This window comes from Oncorhynchus mykiss, chromosome 17 (genome assembly GCF_013265735.2).
Source record: "Oncorhynchus mykiss isolate Arlee chromosome 17, USDA_OmykA_1.1, whole genome shotgun sequence".
NCBI lineage: Eukaryota > Metazoa > Chordata > Actinopteri > Salmoniformes > Salmonidae > Oncorhynchus > Oncorhynchus mykiss.
In genome coordinates, this window is record NC_048581.1 from 57,175,179 (window position 1) to 57,189,235 (window position 14,057).

A 14,057-nucleotide genomic window follows, 5' to 3' on the forward strand; every position below is an offset into this window, starting at 1 on the left:
AAACATATAGATTCAATGGTTGCAAAGATGGGGAGAGGTCTAGCCGTAATAAAGAGATGCTCTGCTTTTTTGACACCACACTCCAAAAAGCAAGTTCTGCAGGCTCTAGTTTTGCCTAATCTTGATTATTGTCCAGTCGTGTTGTCCAGTGCTACAAGGAAAGACCTAGTTAAGTTGCAGTTGGCCCAGAACAGAGCGGCACATTTTGCTCTTATTTGTAATCAGGGGCTAATATTAATACTATGCATGCCAGTCTCTCTTGGCTAGGAGTTGAGGAGAGACTGACTGCATCACTTCTTATTTTTATAAGAAACATTAATGTGTTGAAAATTCCAAAATGTTTGCATAGTCAACTTACACACAGCTCTGACACACAAACTTATCCCACCAGACATGCCACCAGTGGTCTTTTCATAGTCCCCAAATCCAGAACAAATTCAAGAAAACGTACAGTATTATATAGAGCCCTTATTGCATGGAACATCCTTCCATCTCATATTGCTCAAATAAACAGCAAACCTGGTTTCAAGAAATAAATAAAGCAACAACGCCCAACGCACAACGCCTCTCCCCTTTTTGACCTAGATAGTTTGTGTGTATGCATTGATATGTAGGGTACGTGTGCCTTTTTAAAAATGTATGTAGTTCTGTCCTTGAGCTGTTCTTGTCTAATGTAGTTCTGTATTATGTCATTCTGTATTATGTTTCATGTTTGTGTGGACCCCAGGAAGAGTAGCTGCTGCATTTGCAACAGCTAATGGGGATCCTAATAAAATACCAAATGAGCAAGGCAAAGGCAACAAGCCTGATATGGAGATGGTGCAGAGATGGCAGGAGCAGTGGAATAGATATATTAAGGCATTTATTTCAAGTACAGAGGAAGGTTGGGGAGGGTAGAACGGCAGTAAGGGACAGAAGAGAGGAGACGATTTTTTGCAAAATTAAACTTGAGACCCAGCCAGTTGAATAAGATCTGAAATGTGATAGAAAAGCATCCAACAGGAAAGTGTTATTCTTGCCATTAAACAGATACAGTGTGAGCAGTTTCAGAGGGAAAGAGACACTGAGATCTAGTACGAGGGAAAAGGGGATACAGGAAATTAGTTTAATTAGTATATTGAGTAGAATGTTATTATATATTTGATATTTTTTAAGAGCAACGGGCCTGGCAGATAGGATTTAGTTTCTCACTTTCTCTGGCCCGCACTCCAGTACAGTAGGTGGCAGTAATGTACCATAACGTTGGATGCCAACTACTGATAAACCCCACCAAAGAAGATGTTGTGTTACTGGCTCAGTGGTGTCACTGCACTTGCTTGTGTCGACATCTATCTAACGTTAGCTATGTGTTATTTAATGTAATGACATTTACACGACCATACTTTTTACACGCTATATCCAGGTAAGACGGCACATTTTTTAAAAATGTATTCCAGTGGTTGTTTTACTTGTGAACTGTGCAGCTATTTAACCGGCTAATTGCTTGCCAGATAGGTCAAAGTTAGCTGGCTAGCTAGTTAACGTTAACTGTTAATAAAAAAAAACGAAAGTCACGATAACATCTTTCTTCACTGCTTTATGGTAACGTTACTCATTTGATGTCTACTTTTTGGTCATTTTAAGTAGCTGCCAACCATAGAAATGTCTAGACTTTCTGGCTCCCTTCCTAATCCACTTGCTTGCTATTTAACGTTAGTTGTTTTTGACTGGGTCTCACTGTCAAAGTGAGCCCATGTGATCAAACAGTTTACAGGAAATAAATATAGTCTAGTGTCCAAGTAGTCCAAGTAGTGCTCTTAAGGAGCCCAATGTTACCGTTACTCCTTAAAGTGGAACCGACAGCCTTTGAACTACTTTGCAGATATGAAACACAATCATAATATCAGTAAAAAAAAAAAAATCGAATTCCCAGTTTATGCTTAAAAACTAACTTCATAAGAATTTTTAAAAAATGATTGTATTTAACTCTATTCCATGACATGCATATTGCGTGCGTTCATACTCTGATTTCAGAGCACTCTTGTCTGAGTGTACATATTATACACATTTGCAAAATGTGTAAAAAGTCAAGGGGTCTGAATACTTTCCAAATGCACTGTATTTGCAGAAATTCATTCGGGTGTATTTTGTGGCTTTTGGCGAATGCATTCCAATGATCAGAAGTCGCGCTACTGCCTGTGAACACAGTCCAATTCAAAGGGAATGGTGGCAGGCCCGTGTGACAAATGCCTTATTAGCCTATAAGCCTATTGCAGCTTTGATTGGCTATGGGTCACCGGTCTGTGTAGACTTCTGTCCTTGAAAAATATGTTTTTATTAGGTTTTATTGACTAATTCTATGAATTTATGAAAAGATGAATATGACCATATCTAAGTGCTCGCTTGTCAGAAATGGTGCAAAAAAAAGTGTCATATTCTTCCTGGGGGTGTATATGAACATATTTGAATAAGATTTAATATTGCTAAATCGTTGTCAGTTCCAGTTTAAGGTCCAAAGACCTTAAGTCATTTTCAGAAGTAGACTGGCTCTGGCAGCCAATACTGCATCTAAACGTGAATCGGTTATTCATTGCGATACAGTTCTTGAAATATAAAGCCTTTTACTTTCATATCACAATTTCACAAATACAAAACACACTTACTGTACACTGTTTTAACCGGCTTTATCACAGCTGCAGCCAACAGTATTTTTCTTCTGTTACCTGCGCTAATTATCTGTCTACAGTCTGTTTTCTGTAAACACATGCTGTAACATGGATATATGCCCATGTGGGAATACTAACTCTAACCCTATAACGGTGTGTCTCAATTTAATGTATTTTTTTTAAATATCACTCTGATATGAAAGATGAGGGCCTTATGCTTCCAAAAACGTAATGTAAGCGATGCGTGTTAATGTTCAGACAGTGTCGACGCTATTTACAAAACTCCACCGTACAAAATACTCCTTTGTCCAATGACTCTTATGTGTACTGTAATGGAACTGAGAGTCATGATCAAGGGCTAGTCTCATGTATGCAGTGTAGGTTGCAGGTTCAAACATATACCTTACATAACTTCACTGTTTGAAATACTGCTAGTTCATCATTTTAATCTTCTCAATGGAGTAGTGTAGATATAGGTACAGTGGCATATCCCATCCTTGCATTGAGGTATGTTTTCTTACCCATATCTCGCACCAGCACCACAGTGTCTTAATGTAACCATGATTGCGTTCTGACCTCAGTGTAAACTATCATAACGGTATGGTCGATATCTTTTGGCAAGGCCTATAGCCTAGTATAACATTTTAAACAACTTTATAAGATGTTCTAAAGTTGCTACGCTGTTCATTCAGCCCTCTGAGGCATTTCTAGGTCAAACTGTTCCTTGTCTTGTGAGGAATGTAGCCTAAAGATTTGTGCTTCAGTCCTAATTTAGGCTGTTGTACCTTTAAAAGAGATTGTGTGTGTGCAAGGTCCTTGTTCCGTTAGGGAGGTGACAGATATGGAGTGAGCTGTTTTTTGCAGATTAGGTCTGGTAGAGAGAGAGGAGGGGGGCGAGAGAGGCCTGAGGTTAGGGGGAGAGCAGAACTGCTCCCACTCTGTTCCATTCTTCTCAGTCTCATGCGTCTGTTCTTGGGAAGAATGAATGACCGGGACTGGTAATTTGACAATTTTGACTGAGTAGTCCTATACACAGGTGCTATACAATTTAATTTGATTTACATTGATTGGGGTGTAAGTCCAAGGTTGACAATGGATAGGGAGTCGTTCCATGTCATTTCAGCATGCCATGACACCCACCATCTCAGATTGTTCTGAAGTTGTTTCTGTAGTTAGAACCAAGTAAAATAGGCATTCTTGAAACATTATTTTGTTGAAATTTAATTTGATCTCAAAGAAATTAAGAATTGCACACATTGGCCATTTTTTATTTATAGGATTCAGATAATATTAAATAATTCTATTACCTAACATCTGATTTGGGACCAAACTTATTCCTACCCATTAGGGCTGACCACATTTAGTCGATTGTTTGGACGATAGGCTGTTGGTCAAGCAAGATTTTTTTTTTAGTCGAGCAGTGGCAAATAAATTATTTTTATATATGGCACACAAGTCACCTGTCTAAGTGGACTAATCCATTATGGAGGCCGCAGGGATGGCACACCAGTATCACCAGTAGTAACCTACATTTACCGTTAAATTAACATAATTTGTCATCTAGAATGTTTTTGTTATGCACGTGAGTGAGGACCCAAAAGCGGTTTAACAAAAACAGAGTCCTTTAATGTCAAAACACAAATGAAACATAAAGTCCTTCTGAAAAGCACAGAAGAGTTCCCCTTCTAGCAGCAGAGGAGAATAGCTGGGTTAGAGTCCCCTTCTAGCAGCAGAGGAGAATAGCTGGGTTGTAGAGGACAGAGGTACCTGATCACACGTAGCCTCAGATGAACAGGCAGATTCCGACAGGACAGGACAAGGTTGAAGCAAACGAGACGATAGTTTGGTTCTGGCATGAGAAACTCAAACGAGAATCTGACAAAGACAGAAGCAGGAACAGAGAGAGAAATAGAGACCTAATCAGAGGGAAAAAAGGGAACAGGTGGGAAAAGGGTGAACGAGGTAGTTAGAGAAGATGAGGAGCAGCTGGGGGAAGGAGGGGAAGAGAAGGTAACCTAATACGACCAGCAGAGGGAGACGGAGTGAAGAGAAAGAACAGGAACAAGACATAATATGACAATACATGACAGTACCCCCCCACTCACCGAGCGCCTCCTGGCGCACTCGAGGAGGAAACCTGGTGGCAACGGAGGAAATCATCGATCAGCGAACGGTCCAGCACGTCCCGAGAGGGAACCCAACTCCTTTCCTCAGGACCGTACCCCTCCCAATCCACTAGGTACTGAGGACCACGGCCCCGAGGACGCATGTCCAATATCTTACGGACCCTGTAGATAGGTGCACCCTCGACAAGGATGGGGGGGGTGGAAGACGAGCGGGGGCGCGAAGAACGGGCTTAACACAGGAGACATGGAAGACCGGGTGGACGCGATGAAGATATCGCGGAAGAAGTCGTCGCACTGCGACAGGATTAATGATCTGAGAAATACGGAACGGACCAATGAACCGCGGGGTCAACTTGCGAGAAGCTGTCTTAAGGGGAAGGTTCTGAGTGGAGAGCCAAACTCTCTGACCGCGACAATATCTAGGACTCTTAGTTCTACGCTTATTAGCGGCTCTCACAGTCTGCACCCTATAACGGCAAAGTGCAGACCTGACCCTCTTCCAGGTGCGCTCGCAACGTTGGACAAAAGCCTGAGCGGAGGGGACGCTGGACTCGGCGAACTGAGACGAGAACAGCGGAGGCTGGTACCCGAGGCTACTCTGAAAAGGAGATAGCCCGGTCGCAGACGAAGGAAGCGAGTTGTGGGCGTATTCTGCCCAGGGGAGCTGTTCTGACCAAGACGCAGGGTTACGAAAAGAAAGACTGCGTAAGATGCGACCAATAGTCTGATTGGCCCGTTCTGCTTGACCGTTAGACTGGGGGTGAAAGCCGGAAGAGAGACTGACGGAAGCCCCAATCAAACGGCAAAACTCCCTCCAACATTGAGACGTGAATTGCGGACCCCTGTCCGAAACGACGTCTGACGGAAGGCCATGAATTCTGAAAACATTCTCGATGATGATTTGTGCCGTTTCTTTAGCAGAAGGGAGCTTAGCGAGGGGAATAAAATGAGCCGCCTTAGAGAACCTATCGACAACCGTAAGAATAACAGTCTTCCCCGCTGACGAAGGCAGTCCGGTGATAAAATCTAAGGCGATGTGAGACCACGGTCGAGAGGGAATGGGAAGCGGTCTGAGACGGCCGGCAGGAGGGGAGTTACCGGACTTAGTCTGCTTGCAGACCGAACAAGCAGCCACAAAACGACGCGTGTCATGCTCCCGGGTGGGCCACCAAAAACGCTGGCGAATGGAAGCAAGCGTACCCCGAACGCCGGGGTGGCCGGCTAACTTGGCAGAGTGAGCCCACTGAAGAACGTCCAGACGAGTAGGAACGGGAACGAAAAGAAGGTTCCTAGGACAAGCGCGCGGCGATGGAGTGTGAGTGAGCGCTTGCTTTACCTGCCTCTCAATTCCCCAGACAGTCAACCCGACAACACGCCCCTCAGGGAGAATCCCCTCGGGGTCAGTGGAGGCTACTGAAGAACTGAAGAGACGAGATAAAGCATCAGGCTTGGTGTTCTTAGAGCCCGGACGATAAGAAATCACGAACTCGAAACGAGCGAAAAACAGCGCCCAACGAGCCTGACGCGCATTAAGTCGTTTGGCAGAACGGATGTACTCAAGGTTCCTATGGTCAGTCCAAACGACAAAAGGAACGGTCGCCCCCTCCAACCACTGTCGCCATTCGCCTAGGGCTAAGCGGATGGCGAGCAGTTCGCGGTTTCCCACATCATAGTTACGTTCCGACGGCGACAGGCGATGAGAAAAATACGCGCAAGGGTGGACCTTGTCGTCAGAGAGGGAGCGCTGAGAAAGAATGGCTCCCACGCCCACCTCTGACGCGTCAACCTCGACAACGAACTGTCTAGAGACGTCAGGTGTAACAAGGATAGGTGCGGATGTAAAACGATTCTTGAGGAGATCAAAAGCCCCCTGGGCGGAAACAGACCACTTAAAGCACGTCTTGACAGAAGTAAGGGCTGTGAGAGGAGCTGCCACCTGACCGAAATTACGGATGAAACGACGATAGAAATTCGCGAAGCCGAGAAAGCGCTGCAGCTCGACGAGTGACTTAGGGACGGGCCAATCAATGACAGCTTGGACCTTAGCGGGATCCATCTTAATGCCTTCAGCGGAAATAACAGAACCGAGAAATGTGACGGAGGAGGCATGAAAAGTGCACTTCTCAGCCTTCACAAAAAGACAATTCTCTAAAAGGCGCTGGAGGACACGTCGAACGTGCTGAACATGAATCTGGAGTGACGGTGAAAAAAATCAGGATATCGTCAAGGTAAACGAAAACAAAGATGTTCAGCATGTCTCTCAGGACGTCATTGACTAATGCCTGAAAGACAGCTGGAGCGTTAGCGAGGCCGAAAGGAAGAACCCGGTACTCAAAGTGCCCTAACGGAGTGTTAAACGCCGTCTTCCACTCGTCCCCCTCCCTGATGCGCACGAGATGGTAAGCGTTACGAAGATCCAACTTAGTGAAAAACCTGGCTCCCTGCAGGATCTCGAAGGCTGAAGACATAAGAGGAAGCGGATAACGATTCTTCACTGTTATGTCATTCAGCCCTCGATAATCTATGCAGGGGCGCAGGGACCCGTCCTTCTTCTTAACAAAAAAAAAAACCCGCTCCGGCGGGAGAGGAGGAGGGGACTATGGTACCGGCGTCAAGAGCTACAGACAAATAATCCTCGAGAGCCTTACGTTCGGGAGCCGACAGAGAGTATAGTCTACCCCGGGGGGGAGTGGTTCCCGGAAGGAGATCAATACTACAATCATACGACCGGTGTGGAGGAAGAGAGGTGGCCCTGGACCGACTGAACACCGTGCGCAGATCGTGATATTCCTCCGGCACCCCTGTCAAATCACCAGGCTCCTCCTGTGAAGAAGAGACAGAGGAAACAGGAGGGATAGCAGACATTAAACATTTCACATGACAAGAGACGTTCCAGGAGAGGATAGAATTACTAGACCAATTAATAGAAGGATTATGACAAACTAGCCAGGGATGGCCCAAAACAACAGGTGTAAAAGGTGAACGAAAAATTAAAAAAGGGTTTCGCTATGATTACCAGAGACAGTGAGGGTTAAAGGTAGCGTCTCACGCTGAATCCTGGGGAGAGAACTACCATCCAAAGCGAACAAGGCCGTGGCCTTCCTTAACTGTCTGAGAGGAATGTCATGTTCCCGAGCCCAGGTCTCGTCCATAAAACAGCCCTCCGCCCCAGAGTCTATCAAGGCACTGCAGGAAGCTGACGAACCGGTCCAGCGTAGATGGACCGACAAGGTAGTGCAGGATCTTGAAGGAGAGACCAGAGTAGTAGCGCTCACCAGTAGCCCTCCGCTTACTGATGAGCTCTGGCTTTTACTGGACATGAAGTGACAAAATGACCAGCGGAACCGCAATAGAGAGAGGCGGTTGGTGATTCTCCGTTCCCTCTCCTTAGTTGAGATGTGGATACCCCCCAGCTGCATAGGCTCAGCACCCGAGCCGGCGGAGGAAGATGGTAGTGATGCGGAGAGGGGGGCAACGGAGAACGCGAGCTCCTTTCCACGAGCTCGGTGACGAAGATCAACCCGTCGCTCTATGCGAATAGCGAGTTCAATCAAGGAATCCACGCTGGAAGGAACCTCCCGGGAGAGAATCTCATCCTTTACCTCCGCGCGGAGACCCTCCAGAAAACGAGCGAGCAAAGCCGGCTCGTTCCAGTCACTGGAGGCAGCAAGAGTGCGAAACTCAATAGAGTAATCTGTTATGGATCGATTACCTTGACATAGGGAAGACAGGACCCTGGAAGCCTCCTCCCCAAAAACAGAACGATCAAAAACCCGTATCATCTCCTCCTTAAAGTCCTGATACTGGTTAGTACACTCAGCCCTCGCCTCCCAGATTGCCGTGCCTCACTCACGAGCCCGTCCAGTAAGGAGAGATATGACGTAGGCGATACGAGCTGTGCTCCTGGAGTAAGTGTTGGGCTGGAGAGAAAACACTATCACACTGGGTGAGGAACGAGCGGCATTCAGTGGGCTCCCCAGAGTAACACGGCGGGTTATTGATTCTGGGCTCCGGAGATTCGAAAGCTCTGGAAGTGGCCGGTGGATCGAGGCGGAGATGGTGAATCTGTTCTGTGAGGTTGGAGACTTGGGCGGCCAGGGTCTCAACGGCATGTTGAGCAGCAGACAATTCCTGCTCGTGTCTGCCTAGCATCGCTCCCTGGATCTCGACGGCTGAGTGGAGAGGATCCGAAGTCGCTGGGTCCATTCTTGGTCAGATTCTTCTGTTATGCACGTGAGTGAGGACCCAAAAGCGGTTTAACAAAAACATAGTCCTTTAATGTCAAAACACAAATTAAACATAAAGTCCTTCTGAAAATCACAGAAGAGTTCCCCTTCTAGCAGCAGAGGAGAATAGCTGGGTTAGAGTCCCCTTCTAGCAGCAGAGGAGAATAGCTGGGTTGTAGAGGACAGAGGTACCTGATCACACGTAGCCTCAGATGAACAGGCAGATTCCGACAGGACAGGACAAGGTTGAAGCAAACGAGACGATAGTTTGGTTCTGGCATGAGAAACTCAAACGAGAATCTGACAAAGACAGAAGCAGGAACAGAGAGAGAAATAGAGACCTAATCAGAGGGAAAAAAGGGAACAGGTGGGAAAAGGGTGAACGAGGTAGTTAGAGAAGATGAGGAGCAGCTGGGGGAAGGAGGGGAAGAGAAGGTAACCTAATACGACCAGCAGAGGGAGACGGAGTGAAGAGAAAGAACAGGAACAAGACATAATATGACAATACATGACAGTTTTGTTTGGTTATTTTTGTTGATACATTCAGCATACACTGAATGAAAATATAAATGCAACATGTATAGTGTTGGTCCCATGTTTTATGAGCTGAGATAAAATAAAAAGCTTATTTCTCTCAAATGTTCTGATTTGTTTAAATCCCTATTAGTGAACATTTCTACTTTGCCAAGATATGCCACACCTGTCAGTTGGATGGATTATCAAGAAGCTAATTAAAAAGCATAATCATTACCTTGTGCTGGGGACAATAAAAGGCCACGCTAAAACGTGCAGTTTGTCAGGCGTCACAATGCCACAGATGTCTCAAGTTTTGAGGGAGCGTACAATTGGTATGCTGACTGCAGGAATGTCCACATGGAGCTGTTGCCAGATAATTGAATGTTCATTTCTCTACCTTAAGCTGCCTCCAATGTCGTTTTTAGGGAATTTGGCACTACGTCCAACCAGCCTCACAACCACAGACCACGTGTCTGGCGTGTTGTGTGCGCACAAGTGGTTTAATGATGTCAACGTTATGGTATGGGCAGGCATAAGCTAAGGACAACGAACACAATTGTATTTTATCGGTGGCTATATGAATGCCCAAAAATACCGTGACGATCCTGAAGCCCCTTTTTTTTTGTCAATTTATTTGTTGTCTTTTGTTTTGAGCACTCCTGTCAATTTTGATTAAGGACACTCACTTGATTATGCGGAGAAGGAGAAGGAGACCTAGGCTGCCTGGCCTGCATGCAAATTTAGGCCCCAAAATTTGCCCATTTGGGGATCTGATACTATTTCTGATTGTCTTAACTCAGCATCACTTTGGAGCTTCTCAAAGTAAGTTTTTCTTCGCCTCAAACAGCAAGTAAATTATGTCTATTTTTACATCCATTGAGAATGACAATAGTTCCTCAACTGTTTCCAGCTCTATCCCTTGCAATAACCACTCACCATGAAAGGGGAAACAAATGTGATACTCTGATCCGGTGGAAATGTCATAAAATAGGCCTACCTGATTACCCATTTTCCTTGCGCAAATAGCCTACAGTTGTGTCTGTCTGGAGCTCACTGGCATGGGAAACAATGTTGTAAGTTTGCTAGCACTAATTTAGGGCCTGACCAAGTTAATAGTTGAAAAGTATTACAGCCTTATTCTAAAATGGATTCAATTGTTTGTTTTTTATTATATCTCAATATACAATACCCCATAATGACAAAGCAAAAAGTTATAAAAAAAAAAACAACAAATGTTGGCAAATAAATAATAACATTTATCACATTTGCATAAGTATTCGGTCCTATATTCAGTACTTTTTTGAAACACCTTTGACAGCGATTACAGCCTCGAGTCTTCTTGGGTATGACACTACAAGCTTGGCACACTTGTATTTGGGGAGTTTCTGCCGTTCTTCTCTGCAGAGCCTCTCAAGCTCTGTCAGGTTGGATGGAGAGCGTCGCTGCACAACTATTTTCAGGTCTCTCCCGAGATGTTCGATTGGGTTCAAGTCCGGGCTCTGGGCTCGGCCACTTAAGGACATTGAGACTTGTCCTGAAGTCACTCCTGGATTGTCTTTGCTGGGTGTCCTGTTGGAAGGTGAACCTTTGCCCCAGTCTGAGGTGCTGAGTGCTCTGGAGCAGGTTTTCATCAAGAATCTCTTGGTACTTTGCTCCGTTCAGCTTTCCCTCGATCCTGACTAGTCTCCCAGTCCACGTCGCTGAAAAATATCCCCACAGCATGATGCTGCCACCACCATGCTTCACCATAGGGATGGTGCCAGGTTTCCTTCAGACATGACGCTTGGCATTCAGGCAAAACAAAGCATGATTCGTTGACAATTATAATCCAAGCCCAACCTTATTTGTTGTCTTTTCTTTTGAGCACTCCTGTCAGTGTGACACACTGAGGTTCCAAACTCAGTTTTAGACTAGACTGGCTTTGATAAAAATGATCCTATTTACACTTTGTAGTCAATTTTGACACCAGAATAAATGTTTGACTCGTCAATCCCACATAGACCGTTTTCAAAGGGATTAGTTTCTTTTTAGGGGCAGTCGCTCTTTACAACTGAATTCATGAGAATCACCCTGCTCTCTTAGGGGGCTATCCCTATGCAATTCTCATATGAAGACTTTTCCTATAAGCCCAAAATATTGATTAAGAAATGGGCAAGGGACTACAATGTTGGGACTACAATGTTGTAATAACCTTAATAAAATAAATAATTGCATGGAAGTCTCATTTAAAAATAAAAGAAAATGAAATGATCAGGAAACAGCTCTATCTATTGTGATTAGTGACATTTACCATTAAACCCAACGCAACCCAAAACCATTAAAATTGCAAATCAATACACAGTGTGTTTGGAACTTTTACCATTGATGATCATTACAGACCATACCATTGAAACCATTAGAACTAAAGCCTAATGGTTTGCTTGTTCAACAGGAATGGTCTAACAATAACTAATCCAGACCTTTCTTGAAGAGAGAACTACACACAAAGGGGTGGTTTCCTAGACACAGATTAAGCATAAAAGACCAACAAACTGATTTTCTTTCATGGAGGACTGGCTTGAATTGTGAGGATGACCACACAATTGTTTTTCATCATGAGGCAAATCTATTGGTTTTCTACACAAAGTTGCAAAGAATATGTTGTGATCTATTTAATTAACACGAGACCTGCAAAATATATAAAAGACTGGCGGTATTGCGGTAACAGCTGCATTGTGAACAAAACCTGGGGTTTCCGCACTACTTCATGGTAAACAATATAAGTGACTTCAATTATTCTCTCTGAACAGGGAACACATTACATAGAATGGAGAAGCAATACTACAAGCCGCAGCTTCATACTACTGGTCAAACATAGTGTATTCAGACCCCATCCCCTTTTCCAAGTTTTGTAACATTATTATACATAATTTTTTCCTCATCAATCTAAACACAATACACCATGATAAAGTGAAAACTAATTCATAAAAATAAACAGACACCTTTTTTACATATGTATTCGGACCCTTTGCTATGAGACTATAAATTGAGCTCCAATGCATCCTGTTTCCATTGATCATCCTTGATGTTTCTACAACTTGGAGTCCACCTGTGTTAAATTCTATTGATTGAACATGATTTGGAAAGACACACACACCTTCCAGAAGGACAACAATCTCTGCAGCATTCCACCAATCAGGCCTTTATGGTAGAGTGGCCAGATGGAAGCCACTCATCAGTAAAAGGTACACTACAGCCCGGTTTGCCAATAGGCACCTGAAGGACTCTCAGATCTTGAGAAACAAGATTCTCTGTTCTGAGGAAACCAATATTGAAATCTTTGAACAATGAGAACTTTTTAAACTTAATATAATACATAAATAAAATCAATTTAGTCTCAAATAAATGATGAAACATGCTCAATTTGGTTTAAATAATGCAAAAACACAGTGTTGGAGAAGAAAGTAAAAGTGCAAATGTGCCATGTAAAAAATATAATGTTTAAGTTCCTTGCTCAGAACATGAGAACATTTCAAAGCTGGTGGTAAAATATTCCCAGTTCTTCAATGATCTCATTTAAGAAGTTTTAGGTTGTATATATTATAGGAATTATGACGCGTAGACTATTTCACTCTATATACCATTTGTATTTCATATACCTTTGACTATTGGATGTTCTAATAGACACTTTAGTATTGCCAGCCTAATCTAAGGAGTTGATAGGCTTGAAGTCATAAACAGCACTGTGATTCAAGAGTTGCTAAGAGCAGCTGGCAAACGCAATAAAGTTTGAATGAATGCTTACTAGCCTGCTGCTGCCTGCCACCACTCAGTCAGACTGCTCTCTCAAATATCAAATCATAGACTTAATTATAATATAATAAACACAGAAATACGAGCCTTTGGTCATTAATATGGTAAAATCCGGAAACTATTCAAAAACAAAACGTTGATTCTTTAGGTAAAATACAGAACCGTTCCGTATTTTATCGAACGGGTGGCATCCCTAAGTCTAAATATTGCTGTTACATTGCACAACCTTCAATGTTATGTCATAATTATGTAAAATTCTGGCAAATTAGTTTGCAATGAGCCAGGCGCCCCCAAACTGTTGCATACAGAAGTGACACAATTTCCCTAGTTAATATTGCCTGCTAACATGAATTTCTTAACTAAATTGGCAGGTTAAAAAAAATATACTTCTGTGTATTGATTTTTCTGATAAGGTAAAATGTTTCTGTTTCTGTCTCCATATGATAGGGTAAATATATCCAATGCAAAGAAAATCTACATTTAAATGCTATTAATATTAATTTGCAGAAGTCGGAAGTTGACAAACACCTTAGCCAAATACATTTAAACTCAGTTTTTCACCATTCCTAGTAGAGAATAATAGTAGAGAACATGATTTATTTCAGCTTTTATTTCTTTCATAACATTTCCAGTGAGTCAGAAGTTTACATACACTCAATTAGTATTTGGTAGCATTTAAATTGCCTTTAAATTGTTTAACTTCAGCCAAACGTTTCGGGTAGCCTTCCACATGCTTCCCACAATAATTTGGG

The 14,057-nt window shown here is 43.4% G+C and overlaps 1 protein-coding gene across 3 annotated transcripts in view; it reads left to right on the top strand.

Moving 5' to 3' along the window:
* The first annotated feature begins 1,272 nt into the window (after nt 1-1,272).
* The window catches only part of nramp-alpha (natural resistance associated macrophage protein alpha), a 49,236-nt gene continuing 36,451 nt past the window's right edge, over nt 1,273-14,057 (top strand). For all 3 annotated transcript variants that reach the window (XR_002469101.2, XM_021567394.2, XM_021567395.2), the window contains exon 1: nt 1,273-1,402. The gene's annotated coding sequence lies outside the window, so the exon portion shown is untranslated. The remainder of the gene's footprint in view (nt 1,403-14,057) is intronic.